Here is a 13,493-nt window from a genome sequence, read left to right on the forward strand (position 1 = left end):
AACCATGCCTGCCTGCTTGCCTCCTTGTCTGCCTGGCTGCAGACATACTCCCTCACAATGATGTTCATGGACTCAAGGTCTCTGAAACTGTAAGCCCCAAATAAATTCTTTTAAAAGTTGCCTTGGTCACAGTGTCTTATCACAGCAATAGAAAAGTAATAAGACAAGAGGTAAATTAATTTTAAAGACCTTTTGCATAGAGAAAAGATGGAATTATTTATCTAAGCAGGTAAAAACAAGTCACTGGAAACTGAGAAAGATCTCAGGGGACATTAGTTTTCACTAACCAATACTCAAAGTAAAAGAATACTGAAATAAAGTCACACAGGAACAACTGAACCAGAGAACAAAACAAAATCAACTAGGAAAATAACTTACAGAGTAAGTACTATAAATGGGTATCAAGAAAAATTGGTCACCAACTTATGAAAACTCTTCTCTGACATCTACTGCCTAGAAAAAAAACTTACTTTTACAATCATAAAAACCACGGGAAATATTATCCTTAGCTATAATTATTGCCTAAAAATAGTACTGCTACTTATTTAAGGGTGAATTTTTTTATAGTCTATACTTGCACAGATTAGCTGTCCTAAAAGCAGATAAGACTGTCTAGAAGTATGTATCGACTCAACGATAGAGCACTTTTTAGCACAGAAGAAAATAGCTCTTACCTCGAAGGGGATAGGTGATAGCTTATTCTGGAGCCAAAGTTGTGTGATAATGGCTAAGGGACACAGATTTAGATTGCTAAAATTCCATGTTTCTAACATGGTAATGGTTTCAGTAAGTTTTATAGTTACAGAAGAAAGAAATCATAAATTCAAACACTTCTCAAATACACTGGTGGGAACATCAGGTAGGTGGGTCACAGAAAAGCAAGGAAATCTCAGCTGTAGGACCCATATGTTCTTTCTTCCAGAATCCTTAGCCTTTTAGCTGGTCAGAACCAGGAGTCTGTTTGAACATTCCAAAGGATTTACCTAATGGTCACAAAAAATATGGGTCACATACAGAGGAGAATAAATGGCAAGTAAGGGGACTAAAGATGGGCCAAAATAATTAGAATCTGAACTTGCAAAATTCCATCTTATCTGAATCATTAAGTTCTAAAGATCACCAAAATTCTAAAAGCCAGTCAACAGCTTTGTAGTCACAGCTTCTTTCCAGGAATTCTTGTTCACAAGAGCATACTCGAGGCTCTGGGTTTGAGCCCTAGCTTTACATCAATAATTTTAATAATAAAACTATCAACAATGATAATGAAAATACTTAAGGAGACGTCCTGATAGAACAATGGAGAAGGAAATTTATGGTAAAAGTTGACTGACTTGGAGATCCGTATTTTGATCTGGCTGCAATCATACTGTAAACTGCCTCACAGAAATCAAGATATTCAAAAGGGATACTTGAGTCGCTTGATCTATCAAATTCCTGAAACAATGAACACCGAGGGAGAGGAGAGAGAGAAAGGTCGAAGGGACAAGGTTAGAGATGGGAGCGAGAGAAGAGGAAGAGTGGAAGAGAAGATGAATATTTCCCCTAGGAATCTTATTTTGAAAAAAGAGAAAGGAGCAAGCCAAAGGGAATAGGATCACCTCAAAGGAAGCGACTGAAGCCCAGGTAAAGTTGAGTAATCACAGGCGGGACCACACTTGGCCAGGCTGCATTTTTTTTTCTTGCCTTCCATTTAAACCTCACCCTCATTTCAGCACTCAAAAAGATGGAAGGGTTATTGGATGGTTATCTCTGTGCCCCTTCCCAACGTGCCACACAGCCTATCTTTTTATGTTTTTCATTATTAATTCGGCTCTTTTAATTGGCTTATTGAGGTGGCAGAACTGTAGTTGTTGGGATGTGCCCAGGCTAAGCTCAGCAAGGACTCAAAAGTAAATTATTTTTCTTGGTCATCTCGGTTTGTGCCTGATAGCTGTTGGTCAAATATGACGTCCACGGACTACCCTGACTGTATGTAGCGGAGTGCAAGACAATGAAACAGAAAGGGGGAAAGCAGCTCTCCAACTAAGTTCGTCTCTTCCTCTGACCGGCCCAGCCTTTTACTCGACCTCTGGCTCAGGTTCCTATGGCACTGCTCCAGACAAGAACAAGCCCTCTTTGGCTCCCAACCAGTCTCCCGATCCATCCCTTATCGTAGCCCTTCGGCCCGAGCAGAAAGAAGCACAGGAAATTGTCCTCCCTGGACTAGTGCGATCTCGAGGAGCAACAGCGCTCACCCTCTCAAGACAAGCAATACCTAAACTGCTTCCGGCTACAGGCACAATAAACCCCATGAGGCAAGGACTGGAGGCAGAGAGCTAACGGGAAGCGAGCCGGCCAGACGTCCGGGCGTTCGGCCTGTCTTTGCTCTTAGCGCGCAAGACTAAAGACAAAGAAGCAAGGGAAGGCCAGAACGCCGAACGCCACACTCACCCACACAGTCATCCACGATTCTGTTTGCGGAAACGCCGGCCGGCGCCACGCGTGCCTTGTTACGTCACTTCCTGGGAGTGCGCCCGGGACTAGTAACTCGAGCGCCAGACTTGGAGCATCGAGAACTACGAGTCCCATGGTTCCTCGCGCGGCGGCGCGCCTCTGGCCCGGCGAGCGGGCACGGAGGGTCGGAGCACGTTGCTAGTGGGCGCGGCTGGCCTGGGTGGTGGCGGCCTAGCGTTTTCCTGACCCGCGGTTCGGCATCCTGCCCCACGCTCGGCCCGGTCGCCCTGCCGAGTCAGCTTCTTCCGGCCCGTGCGGCGGGAATCCGTGGAGAGCCCCCCACATCCTGAGAGGTAGCCTGGGTCCATGTTCAGTGGGGCTTCGGGAGGGGACCAGAGGGCACCTTCACCGCGGGCGTGTGTCTGACGGCAGCGGAGCGCGCCGCTGACAGTGTGTCGCGGCCTCCTGCGGGCGGGAGTCGTCAGCGCTCCGGACCCCACCGCCGCCGGGGGCGGTCGAGAGGGGTCACCCCTGCCCTAGGTCCTTTTGGAGTCTTGGCGAACCTCGATCCGTCTGCTGCCGCTTTACACCCCCTTGCGGCGTGACCCCTAACGCCCTGCTCTTCCGTCCTTGCTAGCTGGAGTGTCCTTTCAAAAATAACCAGCAGCTTCACCTTTGGGACTGGTGGGCCATTCCTGACCGCCCGTTTTCAGTCTCAAGGGCGGCGTCCCCTTACAGGCTTTCACCCCCAGATTAGGGTCAGAACGTAGAACTACCTGTGGATTAAGGTAGTTTACGCATCAACACATTAACACACCTACCACCCCCCACCCCATCAAAGTTGTGCAAAACCCGATCAGATTTGCAGCGTATCCTGAATTACTCTTCAGCATATTTGGTCCGTCCAAGGCCGCTTCGAAAAGGTGTCTTGCTGGTCCACGTATTTATTTGTAGGCAATTTTATTGATATGGTCTTGGGGAAGACAGATTTTGCAGTATATATCTCCCGGTGCGATCGCTTGCAAATTGTGAACGTTAACCCTTCAGAGGTTGTTGACCCCTTTATAAACCTTGAACTAAATGGCTTCCTTTTAACAAGTATGAGCAATCAATTTTAGATAACTGGGATTGTGTAATTTATTATATGCCATTATCCAGTTTGAGAGTTAATTTCCGTTCATGAGCGTTGACAAATGCAAAGGGAGCGGTAGTTGAGCCCCAAAGAGCTGTGTGCATATTGAAGCATTGGGGCTTGTTAGATCCAATGATCGAGGTTTTTGGTTTTTGGTTTCTCTGGTAATTGCTGTTGTCATCTTACAGAAAATAAACCTGATTTTGACTTTAAAAATCTTTAAAGATAGAATTTCATTATGTAGCGAAGGCTGGACTTAAACTCATGACCTTCCTACCTCAGACCCCCCTGATGCAGCGATTACAGGCAGACGCTAACCACACCTGCCTTAAATTTTTCTCTTAAAGGATTTAAAAACCTCAACTACATTGTTTATACAATTTCCACAATGAATAGATGTTATAAATTCAAATTTTACATCTTTGAGTGCTGTTTGGCTTTTGAGAAATTGAGTTGAAACAATAGTATCTAATACTTTGTATTTTCTAGTACAAAGTTAAGTGTTTCACACATTCGTCACTCATTTTCTTGTGTGATCCAGTAGGGTAGTTAGCATTATTTTTGTTTTACAGTTGAGGATTAAGTTTGTTTGCCAAGGTCAGTCTGGTAAGCTGTGGAGCCAAGATTTGGACCCAGGACCTCTATGCTAACAATCAAACAGGATCTCCTAGGTCACACTCAGAACCGAAAGTTGCTCAACACATAGATTTTTAAAAATATTTTCATAATTCTTAATGCTCCAGTTATGTTTAGAAAGAAAATAGCTGGTTAAGGGTGTTACGTTGCTGGAACATGAGCTCTGCCCAGACTGGAACCATCATTTTCCTGATTGATGTAGCACAGGTTTACTATACAGCACCTGCTACATAGTATGCACTTAGTGAGTGACTGAATTCCGGTGTGTGTGGGTGGGGGTGTGTGTGACATTTAATGCTTTTTTTTTTTCCTTCAGCAGAATTTATTTGAAACCATTTATATCTCTGAGAGATCAGAGGTGCACTTTTAAGGTGTGGTTTTAGTTTTTAATTTGAGTGTAATTTTTGAAACAATATTGTTTCTAAGATGTAGATAAGATGCCAGGTCTTCTTAAGAACCGTCTTGTTCTGTGGAAACAAAGTGTAAAGAGTTTTGTTTTGTTTCTCCAGTTGGAAAAGTGACTTTCTGCTTGTGTGTGCCTGTCTGACTGTGCTGAAAGTTTACATCTTTTTTTTAAGTTTACATCTTTTTAAAGCAGATTTAAAAAAAAAATTTAAATGCTTGCTCTAGAGTTGCAAGGAATATTTAATTGAAGAATCTGTGGTGACTACTAAATGTCAGCTCAGGCTGTAGTTAATCAAATGCTAATCTTGGTGTTTGACGTGAAGGTATTTTCAAGATGTAGTCACCAGTTGACGTTCAAGCAATTACTGTCAGGAACAACCTCTGTTTTAACTTATATATACTTATGAATGTTTCAGTCTTTTGTCTAACTTTCCTGTTGGTTTTATATTGCTGGAAAAAAAAAATGACTATACAGATTTTGTTCCAAGTGTTTCCTGACGTGGCTTTGAAAACTTTTTTAATTAAACTTTTATTTTTCTACATTAGTTACATTTTATTCACTTTGTATCCCAGCTGTAACCTAAAAAAAATATTTCTATTGATGTAAAATCATTGTCATTATGATAAATTTTATAAACACTTAAATTTTAAGTACGTTTGACCACATTTACTCTCTTTATATGCTTTACTTTCTTCCCCCCCACTTGTCCCCTTCCTTTTCTAAGATACTCACACCTTTACTTTCATGCCATACATACATAAATAAATGCTTTTATATATAAGATCTAGGATCCACATGTCAGAGAAAACACAGCAATATTGTCTTGTTTAGTCAGGCTTATTTCACGTAACATAGTGATCTCCAGTTGTACCCATTTCCTGGCAAATGACAGTATTTCATACTTTGGGTTTATGTGTATGTGTGGTGTATATGTGAGTGCAGGCAGGAGTATGGAAGTCCAAATACAACCTTGGCTGTCAATCCTTGCCTTCTACCTTGCTTGAGACATGCTCTCTTTGTTGTACAGTGGCCTGAGCTTTTGAAGATTGTCTTGTGTTCTCCCATCTCATTGTAGGGTCACTGGGTTTAAAGATGGGCACCAGTGAAGCCAGCTTTTACATAAGGTCTGGCAAGTGTAGCTCAGGTCCCCAAAAATTCAGGCAAATACCCACTGAGCGAGTTCTGCAGCCCCGTAGTTTCATTCTTTATGACTAAATTATTCCGGGTTATCTGCCACATTTCCTCCATCCATTCATCTGTTAATGTATACTTAGGCTGAGTCCAGAAGTTGGCTGTTGTGAGTAGTTCTGTAGTGAACACGAATGTGCAGATATCCTTGCAGTATCTTAGCTGGTATTTTGTGTGTGGGGAGGGGTGTATTACCAGGAGTGGTATCACTAAATCAATGTAGTAGTTCTGTTTTTAGTTTTTTCTGCATTGGCTGATCTGATTTACATTCTCGTCAGTAGTTTATAAAGATATCTCTGGGGGACTATATATGTTATGTGGTTATCTGTGTTTGTGTATTGAGTAGATTGTAGGCATGTGGACATCATAGGACAATCTTGGGTTTTTTGTTGTTTTTTACTTTTAGTATATTTTTAATTTTCTTAATAAAATATTGAGCATCTACAGATGAAGACAAAAATTGAACTATGATGATTTCATTAACAAAATGTAATGAATAGAATTAAATGCCACAAATAATTCTTATGCTTTTGGTTAGGAAATCTTTTTTTTATATATATATTAATTACAGATTATTCACTTTGCATGCCAGCTGTAGCCCTCTCCCTCATTCCCTCCCAATCCTACCCTCCCTTCCTCATCTCCACCCATGCCCCTCTCCAAGTCCATTGATAGGGACAACCTTGGGTTTTTAATGTTGCCCTATAGATCTCACATGTTCTGCTGTTAGTTATTTTTATATAACTGTTACTCGGTTTCTCTCTTACCCCAGCTATCATCCAAATACTTGAGACTCTGTTATATTAGTTTAACAAGCTTACAGCATAAGAACTGAGTAGTTCTTACTTTATTCTTAACCCTCTGTTGGAGGTTGATCTCATGCATGTTACTAGTCCTCAAGATCTGAGTATACCTATCCACGTTGTGTAAACTACCTGATTGGCTATACAGCCTATACCTGGGCAGGGCAGATGGGGTAGGTGTGACCAAGGTTCCTGGGCTTGGAGAGGACAGAGAGAATTACAGTGGACATACGGAAGGCAAGAGAGGAGAAAGGAGGATGCCATTGTAGGTTAGCGTGGAGAAGAAACCACGTGGGCCAAAAGAAAGGACTCCAGTAATGGCGTGGAAAAAGCCCAGGTGAAGAAAAAAAGCAAGTGCCATGGGATTATGTATAGAAGGTAGATGAGATGAGGAGGATTAAGGCGGATGGCATTTGATGGGGCCTAGGAGATGGATGGTGAGGTTATTGAGACAGCATAATAAAATATCTGCCCTGGCCAAGGTAAATAAGGCAATTATAATATCTAACAGGTATCTGTGCCTTAGATAATACCACCGAGATAATCTTAGAGCTAATAATAAACATAATATAGCCCAACATCCATTTTCTTTTATGTTTACTACAACAACCCTCTAAGCAAATCTGTTTTCCTCTTTGCCAGAGTCCCCAAGATACTTGCACTTTGTGTCTTTACCTGCTCCAGTTCTCTGCTGATGTCTCCTAGACTTCTGCCCATCAAAATCTCCTCCATTTTCTTCCTTTAGCTCCTCCTCCCCTGGCTGGCGGGAACTCCAGCCCTGTTCTTTGCACTGTTTAGCAATTGGCTATAAGCTGCTTTTTTGGAATACCAGGGGAAAATTGGGGAACCATGTTTACACAACATTGAAACAGGAGATTCTCAGAACAAGGATTGCAACCAGATATGGGAGGGGGGAATAACAGAAATCAGCATTTGAATTACACAATAACCTTATTCCTACATTTTGTCTTGCTTATTTTAGTCTGACTGTTCTAATTCATCTACCTTGTTCCCAGGACAGTGTTCTGTCTTCCATTTGATTTGTTTTATTGCTGAGGATTTCCTGTGAGTTTTTTTGGTTGGCATATTTGAGGTTTTCCAAAATTCCCATTTTTATGTCTATTTTTCCCATTTCCATGTTTGTGCGTGTGTCGTACATGCCTGTGTATATGTATATTTCATTGTGTGCAAGTGAGCATGCACGTGTATGATGCAGAATATGATGTAGAGTCCCAAGGTTGGTACTAGGAGTCATCCTCAACCACTCTTCACCATTTTTATTGAGGCAGGGTCTCACTCAAGCCCAGAGCTCACCTGTGTGTTTCTGGCTAGCCAGCTTGCTCTGAGGATCCCCTCCCTCTGCCTTCCTTCCAGGCTAGAATTACAGGTGGCCCACCAGCATTTACATAGGATCTGGGTATCTGAACTCCAGGCCAGATGTAGGTTAAGCCATCTCTCCAGCTCCAGTGTTTCTAGTTTTTTTAAATTGAATTACCTTTTCATATCCCATACTGTCTTCCTTATTTCATTCAGGTGATTACTTATATTTTCTTTGAAATCATTCATTTTACTCATGTCGTCTGATTTTGTTGAACATCCTTACAGTCATTCTTTTGAGTTGAGATTCCGTATACCTCACTCATAGTGGAACTCATTAGAATAATTTTTTGTGAATAAATCATGTTGCTTTAATTTTTCATGTTATCTGCATTGGGAATTTTCTGGGATGGGGTCCATGATTAGGTATTTTATTCACTCACCCCTGTTCTCTCAAATTGAAGTGTTTTTCATATTCAAGTAGAACTGACTTACAGCACAATTGAGGTCTACTCAGGGGTATAGCTCAGTGGTTACACCCTCCACATGTGTGCTCAGGACACTAAGCCCAATTCCCAGCACCACTCTAGCATAGACTATCTGGAAAAGCAAAAGACAAAAAAAAAAAACAAACCTATAACACTAGGAAAATGCAGAATAGGTACTTGGAAACAAAACAGTACTTTTGTAAGCTCAGTGACGTTCAGAGAATAAAGGAAGTGCCCTAGTACAGTGCACAGTAAGGTTTCTTACTGAGGGAAGGGATGGAAGAAACAAGCAGAGTAAGGCTGAGGCTTAATACCAACTAGAGAGAGGAGAGGGGGTGGGGTAATAGGGAGGGCTATGGAGATGAAGAGAGAGGCTAAAGCAGTTCCAAGTACAGGTAGACTGAGAAGAGAAAGGAATATGACTCCAGTCAGACAAGCTAAAACACTCCTGCCTTCAGAAGATTGAGGCTGGGATAGCCCAAACCCAGCCCAGCCCATGCTTTGTGGGAGAGCCAGACTTGAAAAGAAAGTAAAGAAAAGGGGGGAAAGGTCAAGAAGAACAAGAGAAAGAGCTGCATAGCCCCTCCCTTCTACTATTTTCCCCTTTTTTCCTCTCTCTCGCTTGACATTAGTCACCAGCCTTACTCTGCTTGTTTCTTTCCATTGCTTCCCTCCGTAAGGAACACGGTGCTAGGGCAGTGCCTTGAATTCCCTGAGCGTCACTGGAGCTTACAAGAGTGCTGTTTTGTTTAGAAGTACCTATTCTTTATTTTCCTGGTGGAGGACTCCATCAGTTACAGGTTTTTTCTGTAGATAATAATCTGTTAGGTAGAGTTACATACCCAATAAGGGAGCCATGATGGTTAGTGTTGTCAGCTTGACAGGAACCAGAATCACCTGGGAGGGGGGCCTTTTGATATGCAGTAGCTGATTGTCTTAATTATGTTCATTGATTTGGGAAGGCGGGCCCACTATGGACCATTCTCTTGCTGGGATCCTTGACTATGTAAGGGAGAAAGGAAACTAACCAGCAGTGTGCATTCATCCTTCTTTTCCTGCCTTTCTCAGTAGTCAAAGGAGACAGGATCCCAGGAGCTTAGCCTAATCTCCCAGGCTTTTCCTTAGCTTTCTAGCCTTCCTTGGAAAGTTAACTGAAGGTAGGACTCCATGATGGGAAAGACGTCACAATAACAGTGGTCTAGAAGTGACAGAAATGTAGGAGATTGTGGCCATGAAGGAGCTCACGGTGGAGTATAGCTATTGATAATTACCTGTGTAAATGTATGAAGTGTTTATAAAGTAGGGTGGCCAAGGTGTGTCATAGGGTGATACCATTAAAGATAAGAGGTCAAGAAACTGAGGCACTAGAGTATTTGGGGGCAAAAAGAGAATCTTCAACTCCAACTCTTTTTTTTTTCAAATGTTTGTTTGTTGTTTTTTTGTTTTCGAGACAGGGTTTCTCTGTGTGGCCTTGGTTGTCCCGTATTCACTTTGTATACCAGGCTGGCCTCCAATTCACAGCAATCCACCTGCCTCAGCCTGCCTGAGTGCTGGGATTAATGGCATGCGCCACCACACCAGGCTCAAAATAATTTAGCATGAACTTTGGTTGATTCCTAGCTTCTAAAAGTACTATTCTACAATAGGGTAGTGTTGCACGCCTGTAATCCCAGCACGCAGGGAGGCCGAGGCAAGACGATCTCTATAAATTTGAGGCCAGCCCGGCCTACAAAGCAAGTCCAGGATAGCCAAGACTACACAAAGGAAAAAAAAAAGTGCCATTCCTATTTTAGGGACCTCTTTTATTCTCAGTACTACCCACATTTTTTCTTAAATTTACCGAACAGCTTTTGAAATGCGATATTCTAGTGCATTGGCCCTTCTAATTATCATACAGATTGGTTAACCTTTGTATTATCAAAAGACACACTGGTCTATGGGGTGTTTTGCACTTTAGTCTAATTCAAAATGTATCTTTTTCTGACCTCTGTACCCTTTATTTTAAACTAACTTTGGGTAATAGATTTCTAAACATTTTGTGTTTTCCTTTTTCTTCACAGTGTATCTACAACATAGTTGAACTAGCTTTAAAACTAAAATCATTCCATAAGCACTGGTATAATTCAAAATTCAGGCAACAGGTGGCATTAATCGCATTCAAAACTGATCTTTAGTCAACTCATGGGTAAAAGACTCCATACCATAAATGTTGCTTAAAGGCTTCAGTAATGTAAAAAGGAAAAGAAACAGATGGAAATTTCATATATTTTGGAGTACTCAGATGATAGCTTTTCACATATCTGGTTTTACTAGTAAATACTTTCTGCTTCAGGTAGCAGAAATGGCTACATTGGCTCCCAGTAAGGAAAGAGGCATTTACACGGAGTTTAAAGGGCAGGGCAACTCTTCTTGTTCCAGAACTGTAGCTCTGCCTTACCCATGTTAGGTTGGTCCCAAGGCTGGACACTGAAGAGCTGTCTAGCCTTCTGTAGTCTCTGTTTTTTGTGCTTGGGTAGAAAATGAGGCCCCCACAAATTCCTTAAACTGCCCTCTCACAAGTCTACTCTGAACCAGTAACAGTCATCAAAACCCATGAAATTTTACCCCCTCCCATTTTGTGTGTATGTGTACCCTTGTGTGTGTTCATGTGAGCAGGAGGTCAAAAGGTAATTTGCAAGGTTCTCTCCTTGCACTGTGTCAGATCCAGAGGTCAAATTCAGGTCATCAGCCTTTGCTGCAAGAGCCTTTAGGAGTCATCTTGCACATCCCCCAGCCCCGTGTGGAGTTTTAATCAGGTTTCAATATTGAAGCTGGGATAAAGTGAATGAATAAAAAAAAAAAAATGGGCCTTCTAAAAGTAAAAGATAGGTGTTCTGAGTAGGAAGTAATAGTATCCATTACATTGACCAACCCAGTAGTTCAGTTAGCATAGTTAACCATTCAGCTTTTAGTTATTCTCTGAAGTTTTGCTGTTTATAGTAGCTTCAGGAATCTGTGACTGGTGTTCATTTTTCTAAAGTAAAGCTGAAATGTTTGGTACCTTAGTCACACTAGAAAGACTTGAAGTGTTGAGTAGACTGTGGATAGCCCCAGCCTTATTGTGCATTCTGAATGTAGAACATCGCCATTGCAGAAAACTACTACACAGAGCTGCGCTGAGTTGTGTGAAGCTTTTGTCTAAATATTTAGCCACAGAGGGAGACACATACACACACACACACAAAACAACCCTTGTATCAGGTCTTATTAATGATTTTATGACCTGGCCCATTTACAAAATAGAGGTTATTCATGAGATAATACACTGTTTGAGATAATAATTAGCTTTTAAAATATACTGGGCTTTTTAAAGCCCCCATTTCCATTGAAAAGATATAAAATTATTATCCAGTACTTCCAAATAATAACACTTTGGTGTTGGCCCTTATAATTTGAAATAGAAGTATAATAATGTGACTGTGTAGGGGTATAGAGCCATGGTAGTGATCCTCACCCAGCCTTGCTTTGCTTAGAGCACTCCATATGCTTGAAATCATCTTGTGACTGTGCTCTGAAGCTCTGTTCAAGTAGAATTGGAGCATAACTGAGTATAAAGTATCAGAAGATACTCACTAATACAGTGATTCTGCTTATAGATACTTCTTAAAGATTTTTTTTAAGGTGGGCAACATTTTATTAATATAATGCTGTTTATAGTACATTAAAATTGGAAACTTTATAAGAGTAAGTAAATCAGTTCTGGTTTTTCCCAATGAAGAATTATTTCTTATCTAGTTCTTCAGGCCGATAATTTGAGTAATTCTTTGTATATGAACAGACTAATGGTAAATAATGTGCTATATCATGCAATACAACAAACAGTAACCCAGAATTCTAAAGTCAAGTAATTCTGTTTTGTTATAAGCAGATTCCTGTGTACAAGATTCAAAGGGCAAAGAAGACTGAATGGTTAGATAATTGTTAATAACAATTAAAACACAGTTTCAGGAACCACCAAGTCAGAGTTCACTTTCCCCATTCTGCTTTATTTATTTAAATATTTCTTTTAACATAGTATTTATAATTTCAGTTTGTACCTTACAAATTCAAAGTATCTTGTAATTCTTGTACATTACAATTACAAACTGCAATGCTAGCTTTAAATTCTCATCACCCCTTGTTATGGTTGGAGTATGAAATGTCCCCCACAAGCTCAGGTGCTGAGTGCTTGAGGTCCAGCAGGCGGTGCTGTTTTGGGAAAGTAGTGGAACCCTCCTAGTAAAAGTAGGTCATTGTCAGAATGCTTTTGAAGGTTGTATCTGGTCTGCATGGCCCTCTTTCTTTGCTTCCTGTCAGTCATAGGTAAACTCATATGTTCAAATTGGCATGATGGTCTGCCTCTCCATGGTGCCAAAATCAGTGGGCCCAAGAACTGTAGATAAATTTCTGCAGCCATGAGTCAAAAATCACACCTTGAAAACATTAATTCTCTGTACTTTTCCATCTGCCATTTCTGCCTGAACATAGAATAACCATCCTGCTTTCTCTCCATTGAGTCTTAAATTGCCCTTTCAAATGTATCTTGGATTATTATCACCTGATCAATAGAGTTCACAGTGTTTTCTTTTCCTCCTTAATATCCAGTAGGCTTATAATTCATACTGGAGCATTTTTTTATAACTTGGAATATTTACCTTTCATAACTAAATTGTAAACTACTTGAAGGCAGTGACCATATTTATACAAATTTGTTCTTCATGCCAAAGGGTTATATAGCTCTGTGTACTGTGCAATGCTGGTCAGTAAAAACACATTCATTTAGTTTAGTTTCATGACTTTTCCTGGGGAGACATAAGCAAATACCTAAAATCAGAACAAAGAAACAAGTCTACCCAGGTTAATCTTGTGAATCCTGTAACTGCCTGAGTCTTAAGAGCTCACTCTCTCCAGGATGAATATTTTCATTTAGAGTAAACAGCAAGAGGATGCTTTTACTTTGGTGTAAGAGGCACAAGAGAAAACAGTGTGTAGGCTGGTCCATATCTCTTGAAGGGTTATAAGAGTGATGCTCACTGCAGTGATGTTAGGCAATAGGAGATCTTAGTAAATGT

General features: G+C 40.9%; 2 protein-coding genes across 4 annotated transcripts in view; one reads left to right on the forward strand and one right to left on the reverse strand.

The window, feature by feature from the left end:
* Rnmt (RNA guanine-7 methyltransferase) overlaps positions 1–2,504 on the reverse strand; it is a 28,208-nt gene extending 25,704 nt beyond the window's left edge. Inside the window, exon 1 of one of the 2 annotated variants that reach the window (XM_021658847.2) lies at positions 2,431–2,504. The gene's annotated coding sequence lies outside the window, so the exon portion shown is untranslated. Of the gene's footprint in view, positions 1–674; positions 984–2,430 lie in introns of those variants that run through there. The other variant, XM_021658848.2, reaches the window with a different exon arrangement.
* Positions 2,505–2,598: 94 nt separating this feature from the next.
* Fam210a (family with sequence similarity 210 member A) overlaps positions 2,599–13,493 on the forward strand; it is a 37,966-nt gene continuing 27,071 nt past the window's right edge. For both annotated transcript variants that reach the window (XM_060377119.1, XM_021658849.2), the window contains exon 1: positions 2,599–2,786. The gene's annotated coding sequence lies outside the window, so the exon portion shown is untranslated. The remainder of the gene's footprint in view (positions 2,787–13,493) is intronic.

Source organism: Meriones unguiculatus, chromosome 2, assembly GCF_030254825.1.
Source record: "Meriones unguiculatus strain TT.TT164.6M chromosome 2, Bangor_MerUng_6.1, whole genome shotgun sequence".
Classification (NCBI taxonomy): domain Eukaryota; kingdom Metazoa; phylum Chordata; class Mammalia; order Rodentia; family Muridae; genus Meriones; species Meriones unguiculatus.